The 26,234-nt window shown below is 41.6% G+C and overlaps 1 protein-coding gene across 1 annotated transcript in view; it reads left to right on the top strand.

The window, feature by feature from the left end:
• Positions 1 to 26,234, top strand: part of LOC119238124 (thyrotropin receptor-like) — a 135,776-nt gene that overhangs the window by 1,063 nt on the left and 108,479 nt on the right.

Below are 26,234 nucleotides of genomic sequence, written 5' to 3'. Positions count from 1 at the left end.
TGTGTGTGTGTGTGTGTGTGTGTGTGTGTGTGTTTGATAAAAACTCAATTGTCCAGACTTGGAACTCTGACACCCGAGTTTTTCATAACACAGGAAAAGGTAACAAAACCTTGGTACAAGATGAAAGTGAGTTCTTCTTTGGTAAAGTTGCTATTTCTGCGGTTTGCCTCCTCCTAGCCCTGGCTGAATAATTTTAGTTTCACTTAGATATTAATAAGACTAAAGGTAACTCAGGCATTGACCTTTTGGATCTTATTTTAGGTAATGAAAAATCACACAAAAATGTATTTCTCCAATTCATCTTTGGAGATGGGAAATTATCTTAGAAGGTCTGTTGATTTGTCAGATAATTAGCAAAAATTTAATCAGAAGCTTGATAAATATGTACATTTAGATATATGTATGTGTGTATATAGATGATATATATATGTATTCTTCCTACAAAGTGTAATGGTAACTTTGTATGAAGTATCCCAAGTCGCTTTCTCAGATGTGAACTATCCACCAACATAATGCCTTTGGGATGGGCTTGGTAGAGTTACAAAGAGATGAAATGTCATAAAATGTATTTTGTCTGCGTGTTAAATGTTACCAAATTAGAAACTTAATGTTATGTAAGTTTTATATCTGTCTGTCGCTTAGCAAACATTGACATCAAAGACCATTGAAAGAATAATTGTAGGTAAAGTCAAGGGAAAAAAAGGTTCTCTGGAGTGCGGAAATATAGAACTGGAAGAAATAACAGGAAACCTAGGCTGGGTAAACACAGTTAAGGTGAGGACAAGCAGGTTCCTAAAGAGAACACAGATCGATGAAAGTCGATGGTAAATTTGTACTTCAAGATTTTCTCAAGAATTGAGCTCAGAGGGCCAGCCCATGTGGGTGGAAGCAGAGGCGAGCATGTCCGCGCTCTCAGATAACTCCCTGTCCTAGCTCACCTGGATTAATTAGTGCAAAAAAAAGTCCAGCTAGAGCTTCTTTCTTCATGCTGTCTCCACAGAATAAAGCACACTCATCCTCTTAAGTAAGCCCCTACTTAGACTTGCTGTAGCCTCTTTGGTACATCCTACAAAATCCTTCCAGAGTAACCCAGAGTTTCTCTCAACCCTTAGGGAGCCTCGTGAAATATTTCCACTCCTCCTGAACAGAACTTCTGGCACTTTCTCCAAAGTTCTCTGTTTCTCTGCCACAGACTCTGCCCTCCACCCACAATACTTTCACCCTTTCTTCATCTGCCAGGGCCTAAGATTCAGAATAAGGGTCAATTCCTTCACGGCCCCTAGCCTGGATGAACTCCCCCATCACTGGATGTGAACCCTGCCCTAGCCCTTACCCCAGCACACTTCTCTGTAACTTGCTGATTTTCGCTGGGTGCAGGACACGAACTCCTTACACAGAGACTCTGTCATTTATTCCAGAGTCCTTGCGCCCAGCACAGGGTCTAGAACTACTGTGGGGCTTAAAAAAAAAAAAATCTTGTTAAAGAAATGAATGAACAAATAAATATGCAAGTCTCAGACTGCTCACTGTGTGGTCAGAGAAAATGCCACCAGAGGCATCACTTCTTCAGGGACGTCTTTAAAGATGGCAGAATCCAGTGTCATGGAGAGAAATGTGACTCTGATGGTGGCAGGCAACTTGGAGTCGTCCTGTTTGTGACTCCGCCAATGTTGGGGAGAAAGGGTAATGCTGGGGAACAATCAAAGGAAACCTGTGGTCTCCTTACCCCTCCCCCTCACTGCACCGTTAGGTGAGATCATGTACTTGAGAGCACCCCAGTTGCCTTCGGGATGAAAGACAGGGTTCAGCCAGGTGTTTTGTGGTGTCTGTGGTGTCCATGAGTCTGAGGGAACCCACTGAAATTGCAGGACAGTGACAAGGAGACTCTGACCTTGAAAACGAAGGAGGGATTCAGTTCTGAAGGGGGAGGTTATTCTGAGAGAGGGAAGAAAACATTATTAAAAAGTATGGGTAGGGCCTCCCCGGTGGCGCAGCAGTTGAGCGCTGGGTTGGGAAGCTGCCCGCGGCCTCTGCGGTGCCGGTTCGATTCCCGGCTGCTCCCCGGCCACCGGAGGAGTGTTCGATCCCTGGCTGCTTCCCGGCCACCGGAGGAGGGTCCCACATGGCGCACAGACCTCTCCTGCCGCCCGCTGCTCCCCTCAGCAGTGTACTTCGGTCCTTCTGCCTGCTCTGCTCCCCGCTCTGGCTCTGGTGAATTCTCTCACCCTCCCGTGCTTCTGACTGTACCCAATGCATGTATAAAAACAAAACAAACTAACTAACTAAATAAATAAAACATGCCTCTATTAAAAAAAAAAAAGTATGGGTAAAGTAGCGTGCAAATTTATATAATGACCACAAGCCTCGGTCACAGGAGCCAAGCAATCTTCAAAACTTTGGGGGCAGGAGTGTTCTCTTGTTGAAGGAAATCTTATGGAAGAAGTCAAATGTGGGGCCTCCTGGTGGCGCAGTGGGTTAAGCATAGCGTTGTGAAGCTGTCTGCAGCCTCTGCAGCATAGGTTCGATTCCCGACCCACCAGGGAGATTCCCACATGGCGCGGCAGACCTCTCTTGTCTCACCCGCTGCTCCCCTCAGCAGTGCTTTAGGTCCGTCTGCCTGTTCTGCTCCCCGCTCTGTCCCTGGTGAATCTTCTCACCCTCCAGTGCCTCTAGCCTGTATCCCAGCTCTTGTATAAATTTAAAAAAAAAAAAATCTTAAAAAAATATTTAAAAAAAGATCAAATGTGTAAACTAGCAGCTTATTGTGCTGATTCCTGTCCTCCTCAGGACAGGAGCACCATACATGTGCTCAACCCACTGAATTCTCTCAAAATACAAGTGTATAAAAGGATCTTATGGCTTTCATTTGATAGATGAGGAAACCAAGGCACAAAATTTATTCAATGTCACACAGCTTGGACCAGGCAGTGCCAGGATATGAGATAGCACAGAACTGTACCCTGAAATCACTGCTCACAGTTACCTGTTCACTTCTCCCTGGAGGGTCATAAGGCTTTCGAGAAAGACGTTTGAAAACTGGTGATGTCCAATAAGACACAGAAGCTTTGGGTGCTTTTGATCTGAAAGAGCAGATCCAAACTGTTAGCCAGCCAGTATACATCTGATCTGAGGTGTAAGCAAGAACTCAAAGAATAGAAGATTGGGTGGAAAAGAGACTAATAGGATAGAAAGAAGAACAGAAGGAAGAAAGAGGGGCTGGGAGGAAGAGAAAAAACAAAGACCAATATCTGTTAGGGAAGAAATTCTCTGTGAAACAAACCAGATCTTTGTCACTAAAAACCTGTTCTTGGTGGTAACTACTTTCCGAAACTAGATCTTGTGTAAGCCACTGCCTATTCATTTTACAGATTATAGTGCTGGGAGCAGCTTTTCCCAAGCCTTATCTTCTGTTCATAATAATGTTGCTGAAAGGGGAAACAGATCACCTCTTTCTGCACTCCCCATACACCTGCCGCATGGTGGGGGCCGACAGAGAAGAGTTCTACTGTTGTGGCTCTCACTGAAATATTAACTCTGTATCTTTTTCTCTACCTACACTCTTGGGGGGGGGCATGATTCACTCTCACATAACAGTGGCTCTCCTGGGTGCAGGTGAGCGGGGGGGCTACAACCCATACCTGCCAATAAAATATCCTGCAATCTTTGATGTATGGATAGTGTGTAAAACATTGCTCCTGCCAACTGAGAATGACTGATCTAAGGGAATTAAGCAGAATACAACTAAGTATTTAAATTTGGGCATATAAATGTATATCATATTATCTCCAAACCAAAGATGGCAAGACTGACCCATCATTCTCATCCAGAAAGCTGCCATTTGGCCCTTCTGTGCACCAGAACACCCTGGTGGACCTCCCTTTTCTGAGTGAGGACGGTGGATGGAGTTTAATGTTTTTTTTTTTTCCTACATGTGTGGGTTTTTTTTATTCTCAAGGAAATGAGTCCATCCCTTGCCTTGTCATTTTGATAGTTTCTTGAAGGCATCAGTTTCATGAAGGTGATAACCAGCACCTCCCACCCCTCCAACTTCCACTTTCTGGGATCTAGGGCCACAGTAAAGTAATGGGGAGTTTCTTGAACATTCTTACTCCTTGAGAAATGTTTCTGAAGGAGATCTTGCAGCTGTTGTTTTCAGGGTTTTTCTTCCCATCTCAACCATTTGCACTTTGCATGTGACCAACTGACGGGCTCTCCCTGTGTTTTCTAAACCATAGACAGACATCTGCAGAATTTTTGCCTTATGTGTTCCACCTGCGCTGTTATTTATTCAGTATCTTTAAGTTGACTCCTTTATTTTTTGAAAGAATTATTTATTCATTCAAGAGCTGGGGTGTAGGCCAGAGGTGCAGGCCGGGGGGTGGGAGGTCAGAGGATTCACAGAGACAGAGTGGGGAGCAGAAAAGGGAGATCTACTGAAATACACTGCTGAGGGGAGCAGCGGGTGAGACAGGAGAGGTCTGCTGTGCCATGTGGGTAGCTCCCTGGCAGGGAATCGAAATCGTGCAGATAGCTTCATGATGCTGAGACTTAACCCTTTATGCCACCAAGGAGTCCTAAGCTGATGCCTTTAAACAGAAAAAATCCATTAAGAAAGTTTATATCATGACTATAAATAGAAAAATAGCACAATGTGTTACAAAACAGGAGATATCATAAAACTAAATATAGTGAACACAAAGGCATATTCCAGCCTGGGAATGTCCTGAGCCCATGGCTGCCTTTTCTTTGATAAAAGGGAAGATAATTAAGTGTGAGAGAAGCACAAGGAGATGTCTCCCCAACTCAGCATCCTTGCAGGTTTCAGGGAATTGAAAGACAATGGGAAAGGAATCACTTCCTCCCAGTGTGGCACAGTGTTATTTGATGCCCGAAGGGTAACCCACCTGAAATAATCTCATGCATTCTGAGTCCTGCCAGTTCCACACTTAGAGGAATGTGGGCTTAGTCCACATTTCACAGTTGTTTTAGTCACGGTTGGTGGTCATAACTGAATGATATTTGGCTCCCCGTCAGAAGAGACGCCTGTGCGTCAGCACCCACTCACCGCCCAAACACAGCCAGACTCCGTGTCCCAGAAGGTGGCCTCGCTTCTTGCTTCCAGACCCCACGATGTATTCTTTCATTCCATGTGTATCAGTCGAGGTGTTTGATGGGAACAGAAAACCCACTCTGTTGTAGCTTAAGAAGGATATAAATATTTTTGAAAGAATAATATGTAATTCACAGAAGCATCACCTGTAGAGCAGGCTTTGAAAGGACCCAGAAACCACAGCAGGCAGTGGAAGCCATGACCCACCACGTGGTTGGAGAAAAGCTCCATGGACAATCTGTGGCCATACCCGTGGCCACTGCACATCTGTGGTGTTGGAGGCCAGTTCTGCAGCTGCTGGGCTGTGTGCTGCCATCAATAATTTCCCAACTGTCCTGCCTTTGACTCCAGCCCGAGCACAATGCGCTATATGTTCACATCTGGATGTCTGGCATAGGTCACCGGCTAAGCTCTAGCTGCAGGGGAGGGAGAGGAAGGTGCTTCCCTCCCCCATTTTTGATGTCTGTTGTGGGAGATGCAGAACTGGATCATTCTAAGATCACACACAATGTATAGATTTCCCTCCAAAGAGGGGTCGATGCCCTCAACATTATTCACCATCCTTCAGACTGCAGATGTGCACTAAGCACATCTGGCTCTATTCGATACACTGGCAAAGCTCTAGGTTTGATGGAGAATAACACTAACACTTCCCTGACCTCAGGGATCTTACAGACTAGTGTAGAAACTGAATATTAATCAAATAATTATATAAACTTACCTATAAATATGTTGGCTGATAAGGCTGGGGAAGACTTAAACTGGGCTCAGGGGAGATTTTGAACTACAACCTAAGCTACTTGGAATTTGGGTGTAAGGAGGTGCAGAGGGTGGAACATGGGGAAGCAGAGTTTCAGGAGAGGAAACTGCTTATTTGAAGAGCTTTGAAGAATTCTAAACTAAAAAAGTCATTTATGGTTGGGTTCGAAAAGTGGGGTTAACTGTGGAAAAAGTTCCACCAGAGCTCCCCATTCAGCAGCACCAGCGAGTTTCCCAGATGAGTTTCTCCATAGACAGAGGCGTTAGTTAGATCCAAAAAAGGGCAGGTTTATTATAAAGGGAAAGGAGAGTAAAGGACACTTGCACCAACACAAGCAGGCAGAAAGAGCTGCCCCAGAAAGGGACAGGTTTGCAAAAAGAGAGCCCTGCATGGTCGCAGGCAGGCAGCCTTGGGAGGAGCTGCCTCTGCTGCTTTGCAAAGGGAGGTCAGTGAAGAAAAGCACCGACATGGTCGCAGGTCACAGGGGGGCAGGGGGGCTGCTGCCCACAATGGGAGGAAGTTGCAGCAAGGAGCACCTGCATAGGCACAGGTGGGCAGAAGGGCTGCTGCCCCTTGCCAGTGCAGAAATTGCACTGACACAGTTTTCTTCTCTTCGGGAGGAGCCCATTCCTTTGTAGAGTTGCTAACTTTGGTTAATTTTGAATGTTTGGAATTTGAAAAGGATTCAGAGTCTCTAATGGCCCTCAATCTCCATATCTTCTTTCCTCTGGTCTGTGCCTCGTGATACTCTATAGCATCTGATACTTGCTCTAGAGGTTGGTGCCTAAGGATATTTCATTTCTATAGCTGGTTTAATGACTATGTCAATCAATTCTAGCCCCACCTCCAGCTCTTGGCCTTGCCAGAGCCAGGTTTCTGGTCTTGTGGTATCTATCCCCTTTCCAACTCTTCTACTCTTAACCTCCATCATAAGCAGTAAAGGGGTTTGATTCATTCACTTGGGACAAAAATACTGCTGAGTAACAAAATATGTTACTGCTTTTTTCATAAGACAGTGCTAGTCAAGGTCAATCTGAAATCCATGGGGGTAACTGCTGGTCCAAAGATGACTTATTGGGCAGTAACTAGTTTTAAAATCCATTATTTGATTCATTCAAGCAATAAATATAAAGCCTAGTTCTTTTTTGACTTTTCCATATATTTTCCATATATATTTTTCCATGTATCTTTTTTATTTGATTTTGTAGAACTGTTTAATTACAACAATTGCTTTAAAGAAGTTTTACCCATGTCGTAATATCTTAATAAATATTTTAATAAAATAGTTTAAATGATTGTAAGATTAAAGCACTTCGAGGGTTGATGAAACCTCAAAAACCCCAGAAAATTCTTTAAAATCCATTAAGTTAAAGTTTGTAAGTACCTGGATTCCGAAGCTCTTAGCCACCCCCATATTCTCTATAGGGGTGGGAGAGTGAAGTGGTTCTAGAATTCCCTCCAGGGTGAGATTGTTATAGGACAGGGAGAGGGGCAGCCCAAACCCCCGCAAACCTGCCTATTCTAAATGGGTTCTGCCATCCGCCGCATCAACACAAAACATAGGAGACTTTAATGAAAAGGAACTTTAATAAAACTAGGAAACAATACAGGTAAGGCAGAGTCTAGTTTCTAAATGAAGCACCCAAAAGTTACCCGTCCCCTCGTGGGTAAAAGCCCATCCAAATGGGATTGGCCCAGAGCAAGGCCCCAAGACCTGCCACAAGTCTAAGGCATCTTCCAGTGGGGACCCACAGAAAAGGGTCACAAACAACCGGACAAGCCCGGAAGGAAAAGAGCAAAATCAACATCAAGATAAAAGCTGCCATTGTCACCTCCCCACGGGTCTCACCCACATCTGTGTCACCCAGTCCACGACCAAAAGACAAGCGCAGTTTCTTCACGTGTCTCTAGGCTCCATGCGCCTCCTCCAGGTCTGCTGGCTCCATCCTGCTTCCTTCCTCAGTCTCTTCTGCAGCTTCTCCTCTTCCTGCTCAACTCCACCCTCCCTTGGGTGGGGCAGGGAACCTCCCCCTTTCCTGGGGACCACCCTGTTACAAGATTGTGGCTGAATGCCTCATTCTACCATTTTCTAGGTGTGCTTTTGAGAATGCTCAGATGAAAAAGTAACTTTCCCCCTACCTTAAGTTATTGACTGGGAGAAACAGTCAACAATAACAACAACAAAAACAGATTAACAAGAGGAAAGTATACAAATTTATTTAATAAACTCTTACATGACATGGGAAGTTTCATAGGGAAGTGAAGACCCAAAGAAGCCGATAAACCTGGGCAGTTTTTTCATTATATATTTTTAATTGAGATGACATTGGCTTACAATATCACATATGATTTAGAAGTGTGGGATCACACCCTTCAGATGTGTGTTACCATATGCACCACTGTGGCACCTACAGGCTGTTGGGACCCTCCACATTTTGCTCCACAAACCTACCCTCCCCCTCTGGTAGCCTCAATTATACAGTCAAATTTCTAGGGTTTGTTTTATTTTAATTTTTCTTGTTTTTTTTGTTTTGTTTCTCTATATTTCACAAATAGGAGAGATCACTCAGTATTGTCTTTTTCTCCTTCTGACTTATTTTGCTTTGCATAATCCCCTCCAGTTCCATGCATGTGTCACAAATGGTGAGATTTTCCCTTTTTCTTTTTTTAAGATTTATTTATTTATGCATACAAGAACTGGGGTGTAGGCCAGGGGTGCAGGGGTGGGGGGAATGAGTGAGAGGATTCATCAGAGACAGTGGGGAGCAGAACAGGTGGATTCACTGAAATACACTGCTGAGGGGAGCAGTGGGTGAGACAAGAGAGGTCTGCTGCGCTGTGTGGGTAGCTCCCTTGCTGGGGATTGATCTCTTGCCACAGTAGCTGGAAATAGCTTTATAGCACTGTGTCTATAGCACCCACTCCCTGGGCCACCAGGGAGGCCCAGATTTTCACCTCTTTTTATAATGGAGTAGTATCCACTGTGTATATACACCCACATCCTCTTAATACACTGTTACCGGGCACATCCCATTAGCCTTGATACCGGAATTGTCAGGCCTAGTCTCCCAGCCAGGAACGGATTCCAGGCTGCAGGGCAGTGCTGAGCCCCAGCCGCTAGACCCCCCACGGGTTGGTGTCTCACAAAGCCGCAGCAGGAACTTCGCAGACGCTCAGGCAAGCAAGCGAGCAAAGGCAGGTTTGTTTAGAAGAAAAAGTTTATTGAGGAGAAAAAGAACAAAAATAAAGTGGGACTCCCAGGCCAGGGAGGGGCAAGGAAGCCAAAGTGGAGTCGTGTCTCAGGGAATATATACCTTTTTTCCCCTCATTATTCTAAAGCTGCCCCAGTCTCTTTGTGATTGGTTAGTTCTCGGCTGTCTCACTTAATTTGCTACTGAGTGGGGATCTTCATATTCCTTATCTAACAGCTTTCTCTTTCCCCATTTGTTGCATCTTTAAATTTGTGGCCCAGTCTTCTGGATGGGCATCCCTGCATTGAAGTTAAACAGCTGCCCTTCTAATGTGACCATAAATTAAACCACTCTCCATTTCTCCAATCTCCGCCTCCCTTTACCACCTGAAGGGAACCAGGACCAGCATTAACAATGTTGTCCTTGGTCCTGGCATGTTTGTTTTTCCTAATGGAATGGGTTACTTTCCCTTGCTTGTCCTTATCTCTGAAGCCTCCCTAAATTTTTCAGAGGTCCCCTCCTGCACTATCCCTAAAACTGCCTAATAACCCTAGCTTGCCCTGTCTCAGCCTCATATGTGTCATACTCCACATTAGGTTCTTTCTCCGTGTCTCAGGTTATTTTTCCCTTGCTGCCTTCAAATTTCCATTCAGATGTGACCTTCTCAGTACACTTTTCCAAATCACTATTTAAAACTGAACACACCTGCTTTTTTTAAAGATCAATTTATTTATGCATACAAGAACTAGAGTACAGGCCAGAGGTGGGGGGGGGCACGGGAGGTGAGAGGATTCACCAGAGACAGAGTGGGGAGCAGAACGAGCAGATTTACTGAAATACACTGCTGAGAGGAGCAGCGGGTGAGACAGGAGAGGTCTGCTGCGCCATGTGGGTCTGCTCCCTGCTGGGGATCGAACTCATGTCTCAGTGGCTGGTGATAGCTTGATAGCACTGAGACTTTAACCCCCACACCACCAGGGAGAATGCCCATACTACTTTCTTAGGAATGCCCTTCCTTTTCCTTAGAATGCAAGTAGACAAACTTGTTAAACAAGGAGGGAAAATGCAAGAGATATCTGGCTGGGAAGGAAGAGAAATAAGAGTGCTTATCTGGTGGGGAAGGAAGAGAAACCGACCATCCAGACTAGCACACCTAAGAAGGAGGCAAGTAGAAGAGGTCCCAGGATGTCTAGGATACTCAGAAGACTTCTCAGAGCAGCAGGTTAAATTTTCTTTAACTCTCAAAAAATGATTAAAAATTTTTAATTCTTTTCAATCACGTTACTGTTTTTCAAGGGCCTTCGTGTATACTTTCCTGGAGAATTTTTTTATGCTTCAGGATAATACAAGGCTGTACTGGAATATCCTGGTAACTTGAGCCAAGGTAGTGCTTTGATGCACAGGACGTCCCGCCAGGCCCTGGAGGGAGAGGCATGAAATAGTTTGGAAGGCAGGACTGTGTGAGCAGAGGGTTCCAGGCTCAACAACCAGACCAATTCTGCAGAGACCAAGCCCATTCAGTCCTGTTCTCGGTCACCTGGATCTAGAAAATCTAGTCATTTCATCTGTGTGTCAAACCCTGGTTTTCTTGGGGTCTCAGTCTGACAGAGTAGTAGACAGAAAATCAATTCATGACACTTAGAACGTGTTGTTAAGTGAGTGAATTTTATCTGAATTTATCAGACAATTAATGAAAATAGGCTTTTTTATTCTCCAGAGCTGAGAAATTAACTTAGATTGATCTAATTTGATTTATTTTACTTTTTCGTGGTTGTATAAGGTATGTCATCATTCAAGATTAAGATTTATTAAACAGAGGTTCATGGGTTTGCTTAGGGGTCTGTGATTATCCTGCTGGGGATCTAGGATTATGTGAAAAATTATGTACATCAGTGCATTGCTCAGTCCATAAATTTCCTCAGATTTTCAATGGTATCCTTGACCTTCCTCCACATTAAGAAATTCTCTTCTGGAATGAAGCTTGACCACTACCTCACACCATGCACAAAAACCAACTCAAAATGGATTAAAGAACTAGACATAAGACCTGAAACCATAAAATACATAGAAGGAAATACAGGCGAAACACTACATGATATGCACATCAAAGACATCTTTACAGACACATCACCCAAAGCAGTGATAGTGAAGGCAAAGATAAACAGCTGGGACTACATCAAATTAAAGAGCTTCTGCACAGCTAAAGAGACAATAATCTAAACAAAGAGAAACCCCACCGACTGGGAGAACATTTTTGCACATAACACTAACGATAAAGGACTGATCACAAAAATCTACAAAGAGCTGATGAGACTCAAAAAAAACAAAATAATCCAGTCAAAAAGTGGGCAGAAGAGCTGAAAAGAAACTTCTCTGAAGAAGAAATGCAAATGGCCAACAGGCATATGAAAAAATGTTCAACATCACTTGTCATCAGGGAAATGCAAATCAAAACTACCATGAGATACCATCTCACACCAGTGAGAATGGCACATATTAAAAAAACTAGCAACAATAAATGTTGGCGAGGGTGTGGAGAAAAAGGAACTCTCCTACAGTGCTGGTGGGAGTGCAAACTGGTCCAACCACTATGGAGAGCTGTGTGGAGATTTCTTGACCTACTAAACATAGAGCTTCCATAGGATCCAGCAATTCCACTCCTAGGTATTTACCCAAATGACGCAGAAACAGTAATTCCAGAGGGCACCTGCACCCCTATGTGTATAGCTGCACTGTTTACAATAGCTAAGCTATGGAAGCAACCCAAATGCCCAAAAATAGATGACTGGATCAAGAAGATGTGGTCCATATACACCATGGAATATTACTCAGCATTCAAAAAAGATAAACACATGCCATTTGCAGCAACATGGATGGAGCTGGAAGGGATCATGCTCAGCGAAATAAGTTGGAAAGAAAAAGAAAACCACCTGACCTTTGAATGTCATGTTTTGTTTCCTGAATTTTGATGATCCTTTTCTTTTGCCTCACACTAAGCCTGTCACTTGAATAGGCCTTCACACAGACTTTCACTAAATGTGACTAGTTTTCAAGTCAATGGATTAAAAACAGATTTTATAATTGTTTAATGCCTCATATCTGACAGTAAATAATTTATGTTGGCCCTATTCCTCTTTCACTGACATTTGTCAGTATGCTAAATTAGTCTTCTGCCTTCATTACTACAACTGAAAATAGTTGAAGGAATTTTAATTATGGACAAAATGATTTTGTTTGTTCAACGCTACTAATTAGATTTTAAAGTATTTAATTTAGATGTCGCGCTCTCCTTACTTTGCTTCATTTTTGTACAAATCCTTAAAAACATTTAGGATGTTCCAGAAAATTTCAAAACAAATCCTTTCCTTTGAATTATAAAGCAGACATTTGTGATTTTTAAAACGTCATGTAAATGAAGCTTTTTTATGTGTTCTGACATGTAAATATGCTCTGGATTGTTCTGCCACAGAAAAATTGAAAATATTTTACCCTCAGAGTATTCTAGAAATTCAAATTTTTCATCATTATCTTAACTGAACTCCCCACACCTTTTGCACCTGGAAAGACAATCTGTGAACAATCTTTTGTTCAGAAATATGATTTCTGTATATACATAATATCATATATGCATTAGCTTAATTTTACCCACACCCAAGTATTTGCATAATTACTCAACTCAGTAGAGGAGATGGAAATTGTCTCTTTTCATTGCCAGGAATTGTAATGTGTGAGCTGGGAAACTGGAAGGCTAACTTTGGGAAAAGTTGCTGAATGTGAGAATAAATAAGATCTAATGGGGCCCATAAATGTGGGCTGTCACGTGAGCTGTTGATGCGCTTTTTCACAGCTTATTTCCTTCTCCAACTCTTTCCCATCATTCCTGAGTTCATAGTCATGGCCTAAAGGCTTGAAGTCACCTGAAATCTACCTTTGGATAGGTGGCATTTAATTGTAGTTGGTTTTTCTTCTTTACTTCCTTTCTCCTTTCTGTTGTCAATAAATATTTGTTGGTAACCTACTACATGCTAATACTAGTCTAGGCATTACACCTCCTTGATCTTCTATTCTAGCAGAAGCAGATGACATAAATAGATAGATAGATAGATAGATAGATAGATAGATAGATAGATAGATAGATAGATAGATAAACAAATAAATAACACAAAATGTCAAGTTAGTACAAGTCAGATAAGTATAATGGAGAGAAGATATAGATATATAGGTATATAGGAATAGATACAGATATCACTTGAACAACTTTGGGGTTAGGGGCACTGACCCCAGAACAGTTAAAAATCTGCATATTAGTCTTGACTCCTTCAAGACTTAACCACAGTTGTCCTTTATATCTTCAGGACATTGCTGTCAGGACCCCTACTCTGTACCTAAATCCACCAATGCTCAAGTCCCATATATGTTCCTCTGTCTCCGTGTGGTCCACATTCATGATTGCACCAAGGAATGTCTGCTGTTGGTGAATCTGTGCGCTTGGAACCCAAACAAACCTGCATGTGAATGGACCTGAGCAGTTCAAACTGTGTTGATAAGGGGTAAACTGTAGATACATTTATTTTATTTGATCCCTGGCCAGGGAGTTAACCCACATGGCGCAGCAGACCTCTCCAGTCTCACCTGCTGCTCCCTTCAGCAGTGTATCTCAGTAGATCAGCCTGCTCTGCTCTCCACTCTGTCTCTGGTGAATTCTCTCACAATTCCTCTGGTCTACACCCCAGTTCTTCTATGCAAAAATTCTTTTTTTTAAAGAAGGTATTAAAAAAAATTGTCCTCTCCCCCCCAAATTGCATGAACTTAATACCTTTTGTTAAGGTCACCCTGCTCACTGAGTTTACTAATCACGCAGCGGTGACAATGAATTGTACCAGCCATTAAGTAACAGGGAAGGTGGTAAGAAGTGGTTGAATCCTGGATTCATTTAGGAGGCAGAGCCACAGGATTTTCTAACAGATTGTGTAGAGTTTGAGTGAAAGAGAAGAGTCACAGATGTCTTAACCTGGGTTCGCTAGAAATCATAGACCTTTGAGAATTCCTTGATAAAGTTTGAGAATTCACATTAAGCTTGGCTTTATCTGACCCTGCATGTGGTTTGTGATTCCAAATTGCAGACTGGAGGGATGGTGAAGTGAAGCAGGAGGAAGGGAGAGTTTGCTGCTGTTAGAAGCAAAGGGTTGCTGATCCCAGGGAACTATCTGAAATTCAGATGCCATGCATCCAAGACCTTGCTCGGGGAGGGGAGACAGGAAAACTTTGATCCATCAGTTTTATCCCCATGGGCCAGGATGTTAACTCTACAACCTCCTAGGTTTCTCTTGCATGGGTGATGAACAAGTTCCAGATATTAACAGAAAAGCCCAAGAGTGGAAGCTGAGAGTCTGGCGCAGGGCTGGGATGCTGCCCTGTTGGGTGCAGCTGGTCAGAACTCACAGAGAAGTTGACTGTTGCATGACCAGAATCAGAGACAGTGAGGCTAGAGGCTCTCGTGTGATGTATGAGAGGTCTCCAATGTAGTTCACCCTCTGCACTAGTCAGATCTACCCACACTTTCCATTATGTCTGGTTCCCAGACTCAAACATGGGACCTCCAATATTATAAGAGTAAGGTGCCCTCATCTCTTCTCTGAGAGGGGGGGATGCAAATCCAATCTGCCACAGAGCTCCCTTCAAGCTGCAGTCTTTGCAAAGACATTGAAAGGAGGTGGCTACACCGTGTACCATATAGATGTATGGTATTTAGTACTTTCCAAGTGGTGTACTGCCACATCAAAATCTACTTCTGATCTATGCTCATCATTTTTAAAGGAGATGCTGTCTTGATTAAATCATCACTTTGCTTTCCTGCTCTCCCCATAGCATCTGGTAACCAGTGATCTGCTTTCTGTCCCAGTGAATCTATCATTTCTGGACATTTTATATAAATGGAATCATACAGCATATTTTCTTGTTTCCTCTACATTGCCAGGATAAGGAGTGTGGTCAATCAGGCAAGTGGCCCAACAGGAAAAGATGTCTTTCTGTGCATTTCTAAGACACCCATGTAGTGAGCAGGTCCACTTTATATCTAACCACCTTGTATCTTAGGTAGGATAATCTGAACCCTCCAAATGTCTACACTTATTCTCAGAGGGAATATGCAAACCAAGTCAACAATAGCCCTTTTGCAATATGCTTCTTATGGCAACATTGATTGATGTCTCTTGTTTTGTATCTCTGTTAAAACACTTAACCAGCATGCAATAAAGAAAATTTCTAAGAAAAAAATAAGTTTAAATGGGAGAAGTGGATTCTTCTTCCCCTTATGTTTAGCAGAGTTTATTCTCAGCTACATCTCCCCAACTCAGTCTGGACTTGGAGGCAGAAGATGTGTGGTCAAATTCTAGTCCCTACCAACTGACTGTGTGGGAGACTCTGTTTGCTCAACATCTAGAATGAGCAAACTAGTAAGCTCTGCTCTCCCCATGTCATGGCCTGGTTATGAGGATCACATGTGGGAAGGCTAGTTGTAGATGTGAAATCCCAGAATAAAGCCTCAATCACAGGTTAGCTGTTGATATGCAGTGATGGGTCTGAGAGCCTGTGAGGTCTGACCTGATTTAATCCTCCACATGGGTGTTGCATGGATGTAGAGAGGACAAGCCACACTCCAGGGGCCATCTGGCAGCTGTTTGGCTTGTGGTTATGTAGCTTTATTAAGAAAAGCAGACACTTGTTTTCTGTGCAAAAGGGACTTTTTAAAGATTTACAAGATTTCTTATCTTCTTCCAGACATTGTCATCCCCGGGGGTGTTACTGTTAGTAGGGTAAAGTGATGGAAATGGTGACTGGGAGGACTCTGTCCCAATAGAACCCATAAATCTGTAAGAAGGATTTATCTGCTCTCTGTCAGAGATTGGCTTGAAAAGCCTGTTCATATTTCCAAACTCTCCAGATGCCCCTATTTAATGCTTGGCTGGTCATCTTATGTGGCATAACCAAGTGGCCATTATACAACCATCCACAATCCCTAGAATCTAAAACAATAAAACTAAAGTCTCTGAAATGTGCTCTGTGAAGCATGGAAGACTCTGTTAAGGTTCTGTCTGATTCCATTCTGTGTAACAATACAAGTGCTAATGTACTTACAAAGAATTCCTTTTAATCATAAGAAACCTGGCACTTTCCTGAAAGTCTGGATCCCATGACAAACAAACAAGGGAGTAAATAAGTAATTAAGTGGCTTGGAGAGATTGTGCTTTCTTTTTATATTGTATCCAGTGTTTTCCTTTCGAAGAGAGAAACATAGGAAGGGAGAATATCTTGGGTGAAACTGTAATAGCCAAAGTCCTGAAGGAGAGTAGAGGCTAGAAGGTCCCAACATAATAAGGAAATATTGTATGAGTTTGTGAAAGAACTATTATTAAGAGAGGTAAATAGAAACAGAGATCATAACTTAGAAACCTTCAATAAATCATGTCAGCACGGCACTTAGTCTTTCTGGATCTTGCCTTTTACATCTGTTTAGCAAAAGCCATGGGGTGACTGTCCTACTTTGGAGAACTGTTGGAAAGACCTAGGCAGTAATTCTTCAATTGCTTTTCATTATTCAGCAACAGGTTTGTTTTTTTTTTTTCTATTCAGTGAAAATACCAGGGGATAACTTATCAAATATTTTGGGGAACACAGATTTATCATAAAGGAACTTTGAGGGAGTTAGACCATAAAAATAAACAAAGCACAAAAAATACTCAATTTCAAAGTATCTACATCCATCTTTTCCTTCCCCACTTACAAATCAATGCAAGAGTCCCCCTCCCTGACCCAGGCTCCCCATCTCCTCACTCCCTGACTTTTTCCTCTTTCCTTCTCCCAGACTTTTTCCATGCAAGTCTCTTTCGTTCTAATATCTTCCTCCATCTACCACTTCTGCTTCTCTACCAGCCTCCTTCCCTTCCCAGCCAAAGAGTCACAGTTTTCTTTTTTTTTTTAATTTTATTTTTATATTCCCCATACAATTATAACCCCCTTATTTTGACCCCAAGCCCTCCCCTCCCCGCCCCCTACCCCCTATAGAGTGTCTCTGGTTCATAGTTGTTTGTTGATTTTGATATTTTCTTTCTTATAGTTATTCTTTTTCCTGGTCCCTTATTTAGGTTTTCTAGATTCCTGCTATGAGTGAGACCATCTGGTATTTTTCTTTTTCTTTCTGGCTTATTTCACTGAGCATGATCCCTTCCAGCGCCATCCATGTTGCTGCAAATTGCATGGAGTCACGGTTTTCTTAAGTTGTTGCCTTGCTGGTTTTACTTCCTGCCTACTCTTGAGCTTCGCTTCTGTCCTCATTACTCAACTGAAAAAGCTCTTGCCAAAGTCACTCACAACCTTTGTCCATTGCAAAACGCCATGGACATTTTTAGATCTTTTCCTCTGACTGAAACTTTGGTGGCTTCTGTAAGTTATGACCATTTTCATGTCTTCCTCTTTGGCACACTCCTTGATGGCATGGAGTCTCAGAGAGTCTCTGATCAACAGTGTTGTGTTGCTCATGCACAAGGAAGGCAGGTGTTCAGATATGGAGCCGCTGGGAGCGCCACTGTGCTCTGGGCTTGTTAACAGCAAGTGTGTTCTTGTCTTTTTTTTATTGAGGTCATGCTGGTTTACAGCACTATGCATGTACAGGTTCACACTCTTCTGATGTTTGCTACCACATCGCACCCATGAGCAAAGTACCAATCCTCATCACAGCCCTTTGAGCTCCCTACCCCCTTTTCTCTCACTACTTCACCCTTCTGGCAGCCTCAGTTCTGTAGTCTGGTTTGTTTTTGCTATTCCTGTGCTTCATTTCTTTCTATTCTTCGTATGAGTGAAATTGTTTGGGATTTGTTTTTCTCTGACTTTTCTGCTTACCATCATGCCCTCCAGTTCCATCCATGTTGTCATTAATGGCAAGATTTCATCTTTTTTTTTTTTTGAAATAGCTGATTTGTATTCCATCGTGTACATACACCACATCTTTCTCCACTCACCTGTTTTTGGGTGTTGTTTCTATACAATGGCTTTGTAACTGCAATGAACATAAGAGTGAATATATCCCTTTGCATTTGTGCCTTGATAAACCCATTGTAAGTTATAAATATCATAAGTCAAAAATACTGACTGGGAGCTGGGACTGACTGCTGCTGCCCAGCATCACAAGAGATGGTTTGTGTAACTTCTAATGAATATGTGTAGCTTTCATATACCATCATAAAGTCAAAAAATCCCAAGTCAAATTGTCATAAATTGGAGACCAACTGTCTGTTGGATCATCCATCTTTCATTCTCACCTCTTAGCTTCTACTTTGTTTTCCAATATGATATCTGTGATAATTTCTCTAATTTCCATAGATTTATCTCCCAGTTCACTATTTTTCAGCTGACTACTTCTTTTTAATCACATCAGTATTACTGCATATATTTTTCATTTCTGCTATAATACAATTGTTCATTTTCATTGTTCTATTCTTTTTTTTAATAATGCAAGTTTTATTTTTTTAAGATTTATTTATTTATACAAGAAACTGAGGTACAGGTCAGAGGCGCATGGGAGGGTGAGAAAATTTACCAGAGACAGAGCAGGGATCAGAACAGGCAGACAGACCAAAGACACTGCTGAGGAGAGCAGTGGGCAAGGCAGGAGAGGTTTGCTATACCATGTGGGTTTCTCCCTGTCTGGCTGGGAATCGAACCTGCACTGCAGAGGTTGTGGACAGCTTAACAGCGCAGCACTCTACCCACTGCGCCACCGTGGAGGCCCTGTTCTATTCTTTTTTGTGATTTTGGTTATTTTCTACTTCTTAAGTTACTTTCAATAAGCTTACTTTATAGTCACTATTAAATTATTCTATTCTCTGAAATTCATTGAGGGCTCAATTTGCTAATTTTCATGGTGGCCTGTTACCTTCTTGTTTTAAAATTTAAGATTATAAACTCACCTTTAGTAGCACTATATCACAGTGAATCTTGTGCAACCTGAAGAGCATGCCTTATCAGGAATTCTGCACTTGTGTATATCAGCCATATCAGGGATTTCACCACACAGGGCCATACTTTATGTTACTGACTCAACTTGAGAAGGTATTTTGATAGGCAATGGTTCAAATGCCAGCCCAGACACCCAAACCCATGGGTAGGTAAATGATTCCAGATTATCTAAAATAATTTATTTTAAATAAGGAAACTATATAAGAGACATCCAAGATTTGATCAGAAGGCAGGTCTTTTCTGATTCACATTTTTACTAAGTGTGCAGCTTTTGACATTCTTAACTTATAGTAGTATCATAATTCCTTCACATGGGTCAAGGTCTATTCTTTGGACCCAATGTCAGCATTAAAAACAAGCTCACACCGGCTTCCCTGGTGGCGCAGGTGGTTGAGCACCGCACTGTGAAGCTGTCTACAGCCTCTGCAGCACGGGTTTGATCCTGGCCAGCCAGCGAGAATCCCACATGATGAAGCAGACCTCTCCTGCCTCACCCTCTGCTCCTCTCAGCAGTGTATTTCATCAGTCTGTCTATTCTGTTCCCCACTCTGTCTCTGGTGAATCCTCCCACCCTCCCGCGCATCTGGACTGTACCCCGGTTCTTGTATAAATAAATAAACCTTTAAAAAAAAAGCTCACGGATTACCAATTTGGCAAATTTATCCCACACAATCACCTTCCTATTCCTACAGACCTCACAAGGTTGATCACTCTCTTGCACTTCTGTCTTGATGCCTAAGGCAAACTTTTCTTCTCTGTAGGGAGTTCATTCAAAAGAACTATCGTTGTTTATCTGGGAGTTACAGGTGGCCATAGAGGGAAGGCTTTGGATTGTGTAGATATCCAGGAAATCCATCCTTCAGTTCCAAGATTATTCATTCTACAGACAGGTAGTTTCTCAGGGGCTGTGCAGGGTATTGAAGGCAATGAGTTCAGAAAAACAGATCTAGAACCTTCATTATCAACTCTGCAATATATACAAGGTATCAGTTTCTCTAGGAAGATTTCCTTGACTTTTCTAAAATCTGGATTACATAGACTTATTGCAGCTCTGTTTCTTCATGCTATCATGCCACCTTAATTGCATTTTCTAGACTAGCCCACAAAATCTAAAAATGGTAAAGAATATCCTCAATTAATGATTCCCTGGCACCTTGCACAAAGCCAAGCTCATTGTAGGGATTAGAATGAAATTATCAAACACAACTATGTCCAGAAGTACTTGAAAATTTTCAGTGCATTATTAACCTTTTCATGTTCCCCGGTATCCTTGTACCACTGACATTTCCTTTTTTCTCAAGCTATTTCTGCTCTACATATAAATGTGTTCAAGCTTCCTCTATCCTTACAAACAGAGGAAAGCAAAACATTGGTACCTCCTTTTATTTTGCTGCTCTCTCAAGATAGCATTCTATCTATTTTTACATCAGATATTACTCCATTCATTATCCCTACATTGGTAAGTTCTCTTAAAAGCCAGATAGGGTAGTCCCGGTGTGTCCCAAATGCCATTTCCAGAGTAATGCTAGTCCCACATGAGGCCACTGCAGTAGCTCCTGGGCATCTCATGCCTGCATTTATGACTCCTGGCTGTTCTCTCACCTCCTGTTGGCCTCTTAAATACTATAATATATCTGTATTTCAATGCTGGTTTCCTGTCATGTTAAGTATGTTTTAATTCTATGGCAAGTCTTATGATGTATCCCACTTTTTTAATTTAAAAATTAAAAAAATTTAATCCTTGCATCCCACTGTTTTTACTGACAGGTAATTCACCTGGGATTCTTTCACCAGTTGCTCAGTTCTGGAAGCTCTCTCTTGTCCCATCCCGGTGGCTGGCAGACTAATACCTACTTTGATTAGGTTACAATTGTCAACACTAGCCTTTTTGCTGGAAGCAGTCACCCCTCAGCTTCTAGCATCTTCTTTTCATTGTCATATGCTTTACTGCCACTGTTTGCTTATCCTCTCACTTGAGTCCAGAATAGAAGAGGATACACATAGATGTGTCCAATAAAATATCTCCAACCGATTTCTGGACCTACTAAACATAGAGCTTCCACATGATCCAGCAATTCCACTCCTAGGTATTTACCCAAAGGACACAGAAACATCAATTCCAAAGAACACCTGCACCCCTATGTTTATAGCAGCTCTATTTACAATAGCTAAGCTTTGGAAATGCCCAAAAATAGATGAGCTCAAATAGCTAAGCTCAAATGCCCAAAAATAGATGACTGGATCAAGAAGATGTGGTACATATACACCATGGAATATTACTCAGCATTCAAAAAAGATAAACACATGCAATTTGCAGCAACATGGATGGTGCTGGAAGGGATCATGCTCAGCAAAATAAGCCAAAAAGAAAAAGAAAAATACCGGATGGTCTCACTCATAGCAGGAATCTAGAAAACTTAAATAAGGGACCAGGAAAATGAATAACTATAAGAAAGTGAAAATCAAAATCAACAAAAAACTATGAACCAGAGACATTTTTTGGGGGTGGGGGTGGGAGGGGAGGGATTGGGGTCAGAATGGGGGGGGTTGCAATTGTATGGGGAATATAAAAATAAAATTTATTATTTAAAAAATAAATAAATAAAATAAAATATCTCCAACCTATAGACTGTTATGATTATCTCTGTGATAGCTTTTGAAGTAGGTTGATGCTAGAAATACAAAACTGGCAGTAGATATAAGTAAAAGCTCTGAAACAGAATAATTTTTAAAGTTTTGTGTAAGTAAATGTTGATGTTCAAGAATAAGATTAAAAGACAGTTTGAGCAAGTTTTGATTTTTTTTTCTCTATCTTAAGAATAAGTCACAACTGTACACATGGCTTCAAAAAATCACTCTTTTCTCATATGGTGCTCTATGATGCTTAATTTAAAAACTCATAAACTCCTCTTCCCATTAAATTATTCTATATAGTACAAAAGAGTCACTCCTTTTAACTCTGTCCTCATGTCTAACAACTCATACTTTTAATGGAAGTTGCTTAGCAGAGCACATGACAGAGACTATATAACTGGGGAAAGAATTCTTTTTTTTCAAACAAGTGGTATTACCTACTTACAAAAAAAGACTTGAGAACTTGGACACACTTCAAGAGCGTCTGAATATTTTTCTTCTCAGAAATTCCAGCCCAGATGTCCAATAATGGAGATTTGTTTTCAAAGAGGAAATAAAGAAACAAATTTCATCAAGACAGGCCAAAATTTGAAAGCAATTAATGGTGACAGGTCCAAGGATTTTGGTTCATTTTATTATGAACCTTAACTACTCTTTTCAAATTTTATAGTCAAATGTGGGAGAAGGAGAGGAGGGAAAAGTCTGGAAAATGAAGATAAAATTCAACATAAGAGGTCTGTTTCAAAGCAGTGTTCAGAATTAAGGAAGAGTAGCTGAAGGATTAGCCTGCTGCCTGAGGAAACTGAAAAGCTAGCAGATAACAATGAAGATAGGGCCTCCCTGGTGCAGCCTCTGCAGCCCTGGTTCGATCCCCACCATCGGCAAGGTTCCCACATGGCGCGGCAGACCTCTCCTGCTGCGCCTGCTGTTCCCCTCAGCAGTGTATTTCGTAAGTCTGCCTATTCTGTTCCCTGCTCTGGCTCTGGTGAATTCTCTCACCTTCCTGCGCTTCTGACTGTACCCAGTGCTTGTATAAATAAATACATAAATAAATCTTTATCTAAAAAAATTAACAATGAAGACAAATAGTAATCTGAAATCTATTCATAGATTTCAAACACTGCAAGTGGTATTACAGGCCAAATCAACTGACATATTGGTGAAGAAGTTACTTTAACTGAATTCACACTAACATGCTTGGAGGGATTAGATCTTCAGGTGCTAAAGCAATTCAGGCATAAATATATGAAGGCATTGTGTGGAATTTCTGGTGAATGTTGGACCAGAAAAAGTAGTATCACGTAGTCCTGGTTTTCTTAAAAATGGGGGGGTGGGGGATGGGATACTTCTTATTTGCTGGGTCTCTTATTTATGTCATTATTTTTTCTGTAATTCTATCATGTTTTATCTGGGAGTTACAGGTGGTCATAGAGGGAAGACTTTGTTGAATCTTCTGTAAATTGAACCCATCCTGAGATCCATCAGAACTGTTCTGAAAATTAAAAAATAAGATCTACAAGCCAATCATAAATTCTAAGTCAATATAAAAGTGTTAGTGATTATTTAAGTTGTTTCCTTCTTTGATGTTCATTGCACTTTACACATACCTCTAGAAAAGTTTTTTTTAAGATTTAATTTTATTTATTTGTACATACAAGAACTGGGGTGTAGGCCTGAAAATTATATTTCTAGATTTCTTTGATATCAGGTTTAGAGTCAATATAAGGTGGAATTGTCTACAGGTCACAGAGATTTGTCAATGGAATGCATCTCCTGTAAAAGATGAAGAGACTATGTTTTGGGAGTCACAGGCATTTTTGTGTGTCTCTCCATGCTTAGAAAGCTCTGAGTATGCAATCGAAATTTCCTACATATTTTTCACAGATTGATGCAAAGGGAAGCAATCCTATTCAACTATGAGAATGTGCCTACTTTGCCCAGTCAAATTTAACTGGACCAGTAGCCTAGGGTGGTGCTCATGAGATTTTAATTCATTGCACCCTCCTATCAGTAAATATTGCATTTTTTAAAATACGTATTTATTTATGCATACAAGAACTGGGGTGTAGACCAGAGGTGTGGGGGGTGAGAGGATTCACTAGAGACAGAGTGGGGAGCAGAACAGGCAGATTTATTGAAATACACTGCTCAGGGGAGCAGTGGGAGAGACAGGAGAGGTCTGCTGTGCCATGGAGGTTAGCTCCCTGGCTGGGGATCAAACTCAGGCCCAATGGCAGGAGGTAGCTTGATAGGTCTGAGACTTTAACCCCTGTGCCAACAGAGAAGCCCCCAACCCACCAAATATTGTATTTTGAACATGTACTCCTAAAAGACACATTTATAAATTCCATATATACTATATACTAGTCAGTACTTTGTATGTATATTTATAAAGCACAAAAATAACGCAAATGCAAAGGGTATGAGATAAAGAAAAAGAAATATTAATGTGTATCCTCTCCACATCCAATTGGGCATCATATCCACCCTACTTTCTAGAATGCCAGCAGGAAATCATAAAGCCTTCCATCCTTCTGTCCAAATACCTGGATATTTGGACCCTTCTTGGTCTGAATTATCTACAAATCAATATTAATTTTTTCTATTTCCTTTTACCCAGGCAAATAAAAGTAACTAGATGTTGTTGTTTTAAAGAAAGTTAGCTGATTATCTGGAATGTCTGTATCTATTTTTTGGAAGAAATAAATGTTAATAGTTTCCTGTTGACCCTGCTTAATTTTGATCTAAGTTTTCTACCTTATGTCTCATAAACATGTGTGTTCCTTTATAAATATAATAAATTTTATAAAATTGCAACTGCAGTGCTCTGTTAAGATGAGAATTTCAAATAACTGCATCCGCAAGAACTGAACTAATAATTCTGTCAAATTTTCAACGCAATCCTAAAGTCCCAACATAAACCCAACAGATGATCTTTGCTAAATAGATGATCTTTGCTCCACCAAATCTTCTTCCTTTCCTGGGAGATTTAAACTTTTTTAATGTGAAATTATTATGCAATATGATGCCACAAATCCCCATAATTCTTCTTTATTCTTGGAAACTTACTTCTGTGACCTAGCCAGTGACTGATTTGTTTATTGCCCAAGTTTCTGAATCATGTTGCTCTGTGGTGTTAAGCTTTCAGACAACCAGCAGAGGGAGCACTGAGGGACGAAAAGGTCCCCTCTCAGTTACCTAAGAGAACCCAGAAAACGCCACACATTCAGATCTGGTCCCCGGGGTGAAGAGACTTTGTTCTAATAATCAAGGAAACCTGGGCTTTCAACAGTGTTACCACCAGGAGTCTAATCTCTTGCCTAAGATTTCTTGGAATTCCCTATAGAGAAAGAAGAGGGAAAATATTTTGTACAAGTTCCTCCTTGGGCATTCAATGGTGTCTGTATTCTTAAATCTTTAAGATAGACCCTGTGGGTTGAGGCAGGTAGGGGTATTGGGATGGAGAAAGAAAAAGAATAGTTTCTTCTCATCTAGCTTCCACTCACCAAAACTGTATATCAGAGAAAATACAAGACTTTTAACGCTGGTTTACTCACTTCTCTGCTGTTTGGGTGCCTCTGAGGCCAAATCAGTAAGGCACTGAATTATCAGTGTGTTCAATTGTAAAGAAGAGACATTGTTGTCATTGTTGTTCTTGGGCTTCTAATACCATCCATTTAGTAACTTCTGTTTTCTGCATTTAATTTCATTTAATCCTAATGACAGTGTTATGAAGCGGTCGTTGTTCCTATTTCACAGATGAGGAAACTGCAGTCAGTGAGATTCAGGAGCCCAGACAAGGTCTCAGGCAGCCCTGAGTCTTCAACAAAGCCTTGCTGACTCCAAATTCCCGTGTTCTTCGCCTGCATTGGGAAGCACTGCTTTCATCAGAGTGCCACCACCTCACAGCTGCCCTAGCCTGGATGACTGTACAAGCTCACTTTAACCTTTATTATTCTTAGCCCAGAAACAGCTGAGGTTAAAAAATAATAACAGTACAAAACACAACAAAGCAAAAACAGACAATTATAAATCAGAGACATCCTGCAGAAGAGGAGAAGGTAGAGGGATCAGAGGGAGGGAGGGAGGAGCACAGAGGACTGAGGTGATGGTGCATGGGTGCCTTGGGGAAGGAAATTCTATGGGGACTCAATCTGAGGGGGTGGGGGGAAGCAAAAATTGTTTAAAAATTAAAAAAAAACTAATATTAATGCTGTCACCCCCTAGCTTTCTCTTCCTCATTAGGCCCATTTAAAACATCTTTAAGGAAACTAAAACTCAGAAAATGCAGACTTTTTCTAAGGTCACACAGACAATAAACGGGTAATCCCCAATGAAAGGGGAGGTTCCAGGTTCCCTGCCCCACCCTAATGAAGGGTGGAACTGGACAGGGGAAAGCTAGAGAGACAGAGAAGGAAGGGAGATCAGGAAGACTTGGAGGAAGCACATGGAGCAGAGACATGTGAAGGAGCTGTGCTTGCTTCTCGGCCTTGAACTTGTGCCGGGGACTTGGGGCGCATGGAAG

The sequence above is a fragment of the Talpa occidentalis genome, unplaced genomic scaffold (genome assembly GCF_014898055.3).
Source record: "Talpa occidentalis isolate TD23 unplaced genomic scaffold, MPIMG_talOcc4v2.1 talOcc4.11, whole genome shotgun sequence".
In the NCBI taxonomy this organism is placed as follows: Eukaryota; Metazoa; Chordata; class Mammalia; order Eulipotyphla; family Talpidae; genus Talpa; species Talpa occidentalis.
The sequence above is the reverse complement of the archived record's forward strand: the minus strand, read 5'-3'. Positions and strand labels throughout refer to the sequence as shown.